This window comes from Pteropus medius, unplaced genomic scaffold (assembly GCF_902729225.1).
Source record: "Pteropus medius unplaced genomic scaffold, Ma_sr-lr_union100, whole genome shotgun sequence".
NCBI lineage: Eukaryota > Metazoa > Chordata > Mammalia > Chiroptera > Pteropodidae > Pteropus > Pteropus medius.
In genome coordinates, this window is record NW_024347788.1 from 1869635 (window position 1) to 1881492 (window position 11858).

The window sequence follows — 11858 nt, forward strand, 5'->3', positions numbered from 1 at the left end:
CTAATCTCAATTTTATCCATCTCCATTTGACCTTTTAATGGCTGATCAGATTTGAGTGATACTGACAAGAATGGGAAATCTCAACATCTTCATGCCTAGATTTCCTCATTGTTAATTGATATACATGATAGCCACACTTGCTAACTCATAGTTGTGTCTTGAAAATAAAAGAATAAAACAGTAGATTGGTGGGAGGGGCCCAGCGAAGGCCAAGGGCTTCCGAAACTTAGGAGAATGAACTTCGGCGTGTGGCTTGTCTGTTGTGGGCTTTCCTGCTCCTTTCGTAGGCTTTTAATATGTGCCACCACTTGGTAAAAATAGTAGTGATTGAGAGGAAGCCATGAGTTTGATATCCCATCAGTTAATGGACTGAACTCTCGGAGAATAGTCATTCAAGCAGTGAACATTTCTTAGGAGGCTCTGGAGAGTTACTGAGGGATAGTGTGGCTCTTCAGAAGCCTTTACGAGGGAAGAGATTCTTATTCTTACTGTTTCAGGATGGCCCAGGGCTCCTCTTATGTGAGGCTGACTGTTTCTGCCTCCTCCCCAGGTATGAGCTGGCATAACCATTTTCTTTGGCAGTTGGCTTCACTATAACCCTGGCAAAGCTAAAAAGCAGGTAAAAATGGCCTCTGGCGTCTTCACATCCCTTTTATGTTCTTTCTCTAGCATTCTTACAGCCTCTCGCTTTTATCTTATAGTATGCAGGGGCCTCATTTTGCCTCTTAACTGTCCAAATATCACTGCTCCTTTTCCCCAAATGGTAAAAAAAAAAATAGTAGCTTATCTTAATTATGAAAAGTGATCACTCTTTTGTGGATTAAAATGTCTTTCTTCTCTGCATCTCCAGGCTTTTATTGGGGTACTATAGTATAATTTCAAAACAGACTATAGTGTTATAAACTACAGAAGAACATTTTCCTCTGATAAGTTTAATACCTTTGCTAATTAATAGTTGTGGACATCTGCACATTCGATTATGATGTGTATTACCAGAGTTTTAGTAATTTCTCTTGTGTCTATAGTGAAAAGATGAACTTCAAATGCTCTCGAAATGGAGATTGTTAAAATTAGGAAACAGTTCATATCTCTTAGGCAAGTCAAAATAAGATGATCACTGGATTTGGGGAGGGGATGTAAGGGAGTTGAAAGGAGTAGATTTTGTTTTGCTTCTATATTAATTACACAGATGGTCATGCTGCTGAGAACCATCACATCTTAATAAATTATAGTTATACTAGCAGCAACAAAGAAACCTAGAATGAACACAAAGCGAAGGCATTGCTCTTCTTCATGAAGGTCCGTAACAAGAGCTGCCATTAATGTAATGCATTTCAACCAGTCAGGCAAAAAAGAAAATCTGCTAGTGAGATATGCCAACCTTAAATAAAGCACATGGAGTGAATTCACACACAGTCATCCCTTTGTATCTGCAGACTCCTCAGCCATGGATTCAGCCAATGGCAGATCAAAAATACTTGAAAAAAAAATTTCAGAAAGTTGATCCCTAAACAATATGGTATAACGACTATTTATATGGCATTTACATTGCGTTAGGTATTATATGTAATCTAGAGATGATTTAAAGTATATGGGAGGATGTGCATAGGTTATATGCAAATACTACATTTTATATAAGGGACTTGAGCATCCACAGATTTTGGTATCCATGGGGGGAGGGAGGGTCCTAGAACAAATCTCCCATGAATACTGAGGGATGACCATATCACATACAGAAAAAAAAAATGAGTTTTCTAGTTATAAACATAAGATATTTGTATCTCAATAGCAAAATATAAAACTTTTAGGTGACGGCCTTGTTATATCAGTGACATCAAGAGTACCTTAACTGTTATAAATCTGTAGAAGTGCCTTCTATGTATGTTAGCAAAATAGACTAAAAATATCCCCCTGTGCAAATGAATGATTTAGTGCTATTGCCTAGACAGAATTGGTTTCATTTAAAGCAACAATAACCCCCTGGAATTTGCTCATCTCTGCTTTCTCTTTTTGTCCAGCTTCTCTCTTGATTTTTCAGTTGGAAAAGATGATAAGGGTCACCATATTCATCCACTCATCTGATGCTTGAATTGTTTCCGAGGAACAAACAGAAGAGCAGAAGAGCTCGAAGTGCCCTGGCAAGTGACCTCTTAAAGTCACCCATTCTGCCTTTGGATGCTCTTGACTGCTCTGAAGTCTCTCCCCTCTCTCATCTCCTTTGCACTGGCCCTGCTCCACTTATGGGGAATCTACAAAAGAGTGCCAACCCTCCTGAAAACTACGGCCCTGCAAGTATTCATCAGGTCGCATGGGGTCTTTTTGTAATGTCCAGACTGAACATTCTGTGTCATTCCATAATTTCTGACATGACAAGCTTTAGAGTCTCTTCACATTCTAGTCACTTTCTTCCAGTTGTCCACATGCTTTCTTAATTGCAATATCAAAATAGAATACAACACTCTAGGTGTGATTTAACCAAGCAGGGGTATAATTCCCCTTAATCTTTATCAAAATGAATATATATTAATACTGCTTGAATTCAAATGAACACTTTCAAAGTCATAAGGGGACTTCGATTGGAATCAGTAGATTAGTAGATGGGATCATGAAAAACGTCTTCGCTTCATCCTGCCCTTGTACGGTTTATATGAATCCACATGTCAGACCTTTTATTTATTCCTATTAAACTCCATTCTAAGTTTGATTCATTACTCCCACCTATCAGATGTTTTCAAAGAGCTTTCAGAGTCTGAGAGAAAGTTAGAGATCATCTAGTCCAAATCTGGCCAAAAATGGAAAGTCGTTGACCTCACTGAGTGACAGAGAGCTCCTGAGATTTCATTACATCCCTTTCCTCTCTGGGTCCTTGATCTCTTGTAATAATCTGTGCTCAATATTTCCTTTCCCTTTGGGTTGTTGAACGGTTGATTTTGTTGAAGAGCCTAACTTTAGCTTGCATGACTACTGTAAAGCATTACTGGGAAAGATGCTTTCTCTTTTCCTTTAAAGAAGAAATCCTGAAATGACATTCATTTCCTGTCTGAGATCTGGTCTACCCTTGACCTTTTGGGAAACAAAGTTAACGATCATGTAGATGGGTCAGCACTTACCTCAAATTGCAGTTGCTTTTATAATAAAAGCAATAAAAAAGATGAAGCTCCTTGCAATATTGAGATTTCGGAAATGTTCTAATTCTAGCAATATCTCCTTGGGCAAGTGAGTTAATCTTTCTGCGTCTGAATTGCTGAAATGAAAGACACCGATTGTATTTTGTGGCTTCAGTACTTAGGCTATTTTTAGAAATGCCATAGCTTCCTTATTAGAAAGACAAGTTTAAAATTTCATCCTTAGAAATTGAGTTCTCAGTGCTAAAGCAAGAGTTTTCCCATTCAAATGTACATGGGACAGTTAATACATTTAAATTAGCTGCTAATACTTTAGAGTACAGCTCTTTGGAAGGTTGTCAATGGGACAGTTAGCTGAAGGAAGCTCTGAATTAAATGAGATTCACAGAAGGAAAGTATAGGTAAGAGATAGAGGAGAAATCCCATACCAGGGAACTACCTGGAATCGGAAGGCCTAATATGCTATATGGGGGTATCTTGGTGGCTAGAAGTGGACTTGGAAACTGTGAGCCCAAGTGCGGAAGGAAAAGGACACATTATTGTAGGAACTGGAAGGGAATTAGAAAATCATCTATTTTAATCCCCTTATTTAACGGATGAGGAGACTGAGCCTTAAATGCCTTGCCCAAGTCTCACAGCTCGTTAGTGGTGGGATCAGGTCCCTGATTCCAGTGCAATGCTTTTCTTCTCTATCATGAAGACAAACTACCCAATTTCGCTTGAACTGGCACTGCGCTCAGGTTCCTGAACGATGCAAAGTGAGCAGGTTGATGAGGTGGTAGAAGCAGTCTATTTGGGACTAGAAAATGCCTCTCCCTGAGGCTGCACAACCATCTTCTCAAAAATGTTTGAGTAAATGCATCACCGTGGACTGTTTCCGGAGAGATTGGCAAAGACCCCAAAGTAGAGTCCTCTTATACTTTTCTTCTGTGGAGGCAGATTGTACTGATTAATTGGACTCAAAGTCCTGGTTGAGGACATTCACAGAGTGATTTTACTGCTGCACATGTAGTCTCAGAAGAAGACAAATATCACCAGTGAAATGGATCCTAGATGAGTGGTGAATGTTTCTGAAATGATGTGTGGAAGCTGGTGGGGTCTTTAGGGATGCAGCCAGCTACTTGTCTTTGTTTTCTCCTATGGCACATGCTGAGTTCTTTTAGTATTAGCATTTTTAGGATTTATTCCTAAAGGATCACCTACTTAGGATTTCTCCCGAAGCATCAAGTTTCCTCATTGTGGCTGAATAGCTATCGGCCATCTCCTTCTACGTGCCTTGCTCTAATTTTAAAAGAAAGCTTTCAAAGACAAGTATCTCACAAGGCAGCCTTGTTTTTTGAGCAGCCATCTAGCAGATGCTTCTCAAACACAGAGGTGCTATGAATCACCTGGGCATCTTTTTATAATTCAGATTATAGTTCAGTAGGTCTGGATGGGGCACCTAAGATTCTGCCTTTCGAACAAGCTCCCAGAAGATGCAAGTGCTGCTGATCCATGGACCAGACTTTGAGTAGCAAGGTGAAGTTCCAGGGTACCCTCTGCTTGACTTGGGGAAGGGCTTGGGAGGGGAGGTCTGCTCCTGTAGACTTTCCTCCACTCCATTCTTAGAGGACTGTTCAACCAGGACCTCCCTGGGCCCCAAGAAAAATTATTGAGCTGTAGCAGTGCACATGGCTCTTTGCACTTAAGCCTTCTTAATCAAAACTGCAATATTTGTGGGTGGGACAATTTGCTTGCACAAACACCCTACACTTGCCCACAGTAATTAGGTAATTGAATTGCAAACAGTAATTAGCTGCCTAACTGCCTGCTTGTTCATGCAGGTATCCAATTTGCTTTTGAAATGTGGGCTTATACTGGTGAAAATGGAAGCTGCCGTTAAAGACTGCAGATACAATTAAAAGGCCCATCGAAAACCTGGCCCTGAGTGAGCAGCTGTTGCATACTTCTCCCGTAATTTTTTTCTGTTCTTATTTCGGTTACTCTGATTACATCTTTTTTTCTTTCTGTGACTCAGAGAATCTCAGTTCCATTGTGTTACTTAAGAGAAACGAGAGGTGGTCTTGGTGGCCTGTTTTCATGTCTTCGGGATAAAATTCAAAACTAAGTGTTGTGCAATACAGTGACAGCTGGTCTGCTGCTTTCTTAGTGAACTGACAAGCTTGTTTACTTGCTGAGAGCGCGTCCCTGCGCAGCCCATCATGAAAACAGGTGAGGCTTCTGATGCCGTCTTTCCCGTACTCGTGGGATACGTGCTCCAAATTGTGGCCCAACAAACACAGCTCTCTTTTAACCCTGGGTCATTTTCACAACAAAGAGAAAAGCTAGAAATAGGAAGCTAGAAATAGGAAACATCTGCTTCTCTGACGATGTGAGTTTGTGTCCCAGCTTCCCAAGAAGCCTCAGAGAGGATATCAGGCGATTCCTGCTTCCCCATCCCGCCATTCAGAATTGTTAATTCTTCTAAAACATGTCTCACCCCCTCTTCCACCTACCTTTAAGGTCTAAGATTCTGGACGTTCCTGTAACCCAGGCTTGTGGCTACCGGAGCATCAACAGGCCAAGCTCTGCTGGTGTCGGGTATGGTTATCTAACTCGCGTGATACCCTGGGGCTCTTCTGAGGCTGCTTCTAAAGGGTGACCCTGAATCTGGGCAGAGCCGGCCCATCTTTATTAACAGGTGGAAACCTTTGGAACACATAATTATTCGGAGCATAGGACAACAGAGCGCTTGTTGGCATAGCGCAATCTTTGTCAATTATATTATGATGGCGTTTGTTTACTAATGCTGCATGCTGGGTCATGAGTCTTTTCCGTTCTTTTGTGTGTTGGTAGTTTTGGCTAGATTTTAGCATATGGGCAAAATTTTTAGGGAGAGAATATCTTGCACGATACCCCCACCCCTTTTAATAATCGGCACAAAGATTATTATGTGGTTCCAGCTTTAAAAAATGTCTATAAAAGAAGAGCTAGAAACATTTAAACTAGATTGTTGAAATCCATTTAGTTTTAATTTCATTATGAAGTGTACTAAAGGGCCGGTGGTCAAGGCTGTTACCGGAGCTTTCAGAGGTGAAAATCTGAGGCGTCATTAGAAAAAAATGAAAAGGAACAAAAATCTAGGGCCTTTTTATATTCAGCATAATAGAATAAATTAGGGTACAGAAAACTGTGGCTTTTAAAAATAATAAGGAAGCAACTGAACATGTTAAGATGAGAAATTAAAACATTAATGACTGTTGGTCCTATAAAATAAAGAAGTATGGTGTATAATTTTAAGATCCTTTCCCCCTTTTTATAGTATTCTTCAACGAGCGTAATAAAAGTCTCCCTAATACTGTTCCTTATATAGTGAGATTGTAAATATCCCAATGAAGGACTCCCCAGGGAGTTTGCTTTGGCTCTGTTTCTCTGAAGAGAAGGGAGTAAGTTGTCCCAGTGCGTAAATCTGACCGCAGCCTGGTCTTCCCTCTTCTTCCTTCCTGGAGTTGCCTCAGTTTGGCCTTCATCATTTCTCTGCTGGACCATGGCAATTTCACCAAATTAATTGCCCCCTCATTTTTTTTTTCTTCTCTTTCTGTGCGCACTGTCCATATTGTCACCAGAATTATTTCTTTAAGACAAAAATTGTCAACTTACTCCACAGGCTTCCTGATGCTCAGAGATAAAATTCATACCATAGCATAGAAGGCTATTTACAATCTGGCTCCTGTTTCTTTAGGGAGACCGCTCAGCAGCCGCCTGCCTGGTCGTGCACCCAGTGCCCTCGTCATATTAAGCTTCTCAACATTCCCTGAATGTCATATCGTCTCATTACATTCCATCACTTGGTCCAGTAGACAGGGAATCAAACGGGGGTAAAAACAGGGACCAATGATAGGGTATGGTCAAGACTCACAGGAAGGGAAGAACTTATGAGCAGATAATTGGGAGTGATTGTTCTTTAATCCTTTCAAAGGTTTATTGAGTAGAAAGAACACTTGTCTAAATAAGCTCAGTGCATAGCAGTTATCCATATCACATTGCTTTATAACCAACATTCAAGGAATTATATTAGCCTCTTGGCTACAGAGCATATGGAAGTCCAGATGGGTGTAGGTTTTTTTCCCCTTTTCATTTTGTTCAACTTGTGCTGATGATATCAGATTTTCCATCTCCAGAGTCGAAGCTTGTACTTGTAAACTTCGTGAGTTCAGTGGAAGAGGAGGGGAACAGGCAAAAAAAAAAAATATGTGTTTTATGAGGAGAGGACAGAGTTCACCTTTTCTCTTAATGTCTAGTAATACAGTTATCCGTGAATATCAGCTCCTCTCGAGCATGGAAAATTCAAGGTTTGGTGCTCTTTAGGAAAGAGTCAATTTATAACATCTGCAGCTTCATGGAGCTGAACGAATTTTTTGGTTGAGTTAAATTTCCCCTTCAGATAATCTACAATCTGAGAATGAGAGTGAGACTTTCGGAAACAGCATTTAGTCTTTCATTTGGCTACTAATTCCGCCTTCTCTCCCTTGCTAGCCCACAGATCAGGGACCTTCAGGCTTCTAGCAGAGAGAAATGACCATTATTTCTGGAAGGTTGGAATGGGGAGGAAGACGGGAGCTCTGCCGATATCGAGATTTCTTTTGTAGCTGGGAGATGTCTCTAATGCTTGTTCCGCTCTTCCTTCCAGGGAATCTTGGCGCATGAGGCGAGTAAAGGAGTCCCTACCCTAGGAAACAGGACCCTGCAGGTCTGTAGATGACATCTGCTTAGACCACGATAAAAACGCACATGGATGCCACCTTCTTTCAGTCACACAATGTAAACGAGCACATATTCACCCACCAATTAGGAGGACACTTTATGTTCGGGTTACTTTACCAAGAAATTTAATGAAATGGATAATGTCAGATTTTTTTTCTCTTTTTTTTTTCAGCCCTCTCCCCCACCCTGTACTTGACAACCATCAGTTTGTTCTCTGTATCTATGGATCTGTTTCTGCTTTGTCTGGTTGGTTATCTATCTATCTATCTATCTATCTATTTATTTATTTATTCCCCCTCCCAGATTCCACATATAAGTGAGATCATATGGTATTTGTCTTTCTGTGTCTGACTAATTTCACTTAGCATAATACTCCGTAGGTCCATTTATCCATGTTGTCACAAATGGCAAAATTTTATTCTTATGTATTGCCGAGTAATATTCCATTGTGTATATTTATATGTCACGTTTTCTTCATCTATTGGAGGACACTTAGGTTGCTTCCGTGTCTTGGCTATTATCAATAATGCTGTAATGAACATAGAGGTGCATATACCTTTTTGAATTAGTGTTTTTGTTTTCTTTGGTTAAATACTTATAAGTTGTACTGCTGGGTCCTATGGCAGCCCTATTTTTAATTTTTTTGGTGAATCTCCATACTGTTTTCCATAGTGGCTGCACCAATTTACAACTGAATAAGAAGAAACAAAAATTCCCCTGCATCATTTTAAATATAAAGAGCACATGTGCCCTAACTGCCAGCCTCTCTCTTGTGAAGACCTTCTCCTAACTGGGATTCAGATTAATCAAACGAGAAGCAAATTCAATCAATGAGAAGCCAGTCATGTTTAGAGTTGTTTCCTTTAGCTAGATAAGAGTGCTGTCAATAGATACATCGAGCAATGGGGATAAAAAGTGACAGATCCATGACTTATGATAAGATCGAGCTTCCTTTCTCCTACCTGGAATGAGCAGAAAATCCGAATCAGATGACTTAGAAAAGCCAAAGGCAGTGATTTTGGAAGCACGTAACTTGCCTCACCTGTGACTGTGCTAGTTCTGGAGCTGCCTCTAAAGAAGAAGGTATATTCACTCACTTGACAGGTTCTAATTACTATCTATCTACTATCATGCTGGGAAGTGGAGAAATCTAGTGAATATGATAAATCTCTGCTCTTTTAGAGGTCACTGACTGGTAGAAGATACAAGTAACAAGTCCGATAGCTGCCAACCTACTTAGAGATACATTATTCAGATAGCTCTTAATTATACCAGACACTGTGCTAGGAAAGACCTTAACATCAACCAGTAGATGCCATGTTCTAGTTTGATATTTCTAAAATGTTGACTCTCACAATTCACACTGCATTGTTTAAATAACCATTTCCTCTTTATTTCAAGAGCAGAAGGAAGAGGGTGGCAACTTTTAAGTGCTGAAGGGGTTTATGCTGTCATTGCTATCCATGTTTTGCTAATTCTTCCTCCACTCAGGCAGATGACAGAATTATAACTTGTACAGTTGAATAAAATTACCTCTACGTTTGTCATCCATGCAAGAAAAATGTGAAAAACTTCATGAACAGGGGAGTCATCATCACTCAGATCAGTAGACGATTCCCACCTTGCTCACTATTACGGGCTTAATGGCACCCTTCCATAATTCACACGTTGAGGTCCTGACCCCCAGGATCTCAGAATGTGACCGTATGTGGGGATAGGGCCTTTAAAGAGAAGATTAAGTTAAAATGAGGGCATTCAAGTGGGCTCTCTTCAGTTTTGCTGGTGTCATTGTAAGGAACAATTAGGTGACAGAGAGGGACACCAGGGGTGTGCATGCTTGAAGGAAAGACCACGTGAGGACACAGCGAAAAGGTGGCCTTTCACAAGCCAAAGGGAAAGGCTCGAAACAGATCGTTCTCTTATGGCTGTCAGAGGAAACCAACCCTGCCATCACCTTGATCTTACAGAACTGTGGGAAGATAAATTTCTGTTGTTTAAGCCAGGGGTCTCCAACCCCCAGGCCATGGACTGGACATGGTCCGTGGCCTGTTAGGATCCAGGCTGTGCAGCAAGAGGTGAGCAGCGGGCAAGCGAGCGAAGCTTCATCTGTATTTACAGCTGCTGCCCAGCACCAGCATCACTGCCTCAGCTCCACCTCAGACCATCGGGCATTAGATTCTCATAGAAGCACCAGTCTCGGTGCCAAAAAGGTTGGGGACCGCTGGTTTAAGCCACACATTCTGTGGTCCTTTGTTATGGCAGTTCTAGCAAACTAGCATACCTGCCTCTGTATCTTTTGAATATTCTGTCATCCAGTAACTTGATGGACTATCTTTCAAAAGGAAGCAACCTTCCTTCTGTCTCCCTAGCTCCCATTCAGACAGGTAAAGGTATTTGAATTATTCTTCCACCACTGCCCACGACCACCAAACTGGACACATTATGAGCACTCTATTCACTACTGGTAATCTCCCAGGTTCGAGGAAGCACTACTAACTTTGTCTCACATGGATTGACTTCTTCAGAAATGAAACCCAAAAAGTCTCCAAATATTTGACATTTTAATATTGACATGCTTTAAGAGAGAGCTTGGACATAAATGACCACTTCAGATCTTTTCTGGCTCAGTGACTCACAAGCATACCTTGAAAGGACTTTGATCTCCAAGGTTTTATATAAATCCAAACCAGTTAGTATTTCTAAAATACCATCTGTGATTAAATTTTTTTTCTATTGGATGGGGTTGAAAATCACATAGATAATATTTAATAATCGGGAAATTGACATGTAAATCACTATTGTTTGAAAAAGCTCACTGATGCAAAGATATAATTTTCTCTCTTCTCCCCAAACCAGTAAGAAAGCAAATAACAACCTTCTTGTAGTCCTGTGGTTAATAGATTGAAGATTTGTGTCGGGAGATATTAGAAATGCTTTTTTTCTGGAGCTTTCTTGTTGATAAAGTGTTAGATAACGTCGGCTTTTTACCGAGATTAATTTCCTCTGCTTAATGACTAATCGTGGCAAAATAGACATGGCTTCAAAATCATGCCTTTTCTATTTGCATTTTTTCCCTTCTGAATCTTAGATTTCAAATTCCAGTTGTGCTAGAAATCATGATATGTCTAATACTTTTTGAAAATTATATAGATCAAAAGATAAAGAGTGTTCATAAAAAGCTTTGATACTCTCCTTCTAATAAACCCCCTTTTAGACATTTTTAATTTATACAGAAAAGTAATGTTCAGTTGGGAAATGCTCAAATATTACACTTTAAAGCCTTAATTTATGTGATCAGTTTGATCCACATGGTGAATATTAGCCCTAACTTATTGGCAGAGAGAAAATTTAGCTCGATAATATTTTCTACCCTTTGTGAAAAGTAAATATGCTAATTCACGAACCCAGGAGGCGGCATGGGGCTGCACCGTGCACAGACACTAGCCCGGTGTGTGCGGAGTTGCCATGGGTGGGTAGGGCGACCTTTGCCTACCCGATTTTCTGCCTCTCAGGTCCCTGAGAGACTACTAATTTCTGTCTTTTGCTATAGACAAATCCGATAGCAACAGAAGACAACATTTGTGTTCAATAGGCATATTTTTGCCGGCTCACATTAAAGAATTCATCATGTATGTTTGTAGGGCTGAAATTAGCCTTTATTAAATATAGAAGTGGGCATCATGACCATTCCCTGATGAGAGCAATCGACTCCTTTAATGATTCTACTCTCCAAGGAGTATTGTCAGAACTTTTAAGATTTTTAAAGCATTTCTTACTCACCAACTGTTATGGGCTGAATTGTTTACTTTCAAAAGGTGTTGAAGTCCTAAACCTTCAGTACCCATGAATGTCATCTTACGTGAAAATAGAATTTGTACAATGATCAAGTTAAGACGAGGTCATTAAGGTGGGCCCTGATCCAATATGACTGGTGTCCTTATAAAAAGGGAAAATTTGAACACAGAGACACACACACAGAGGGAGGATGGT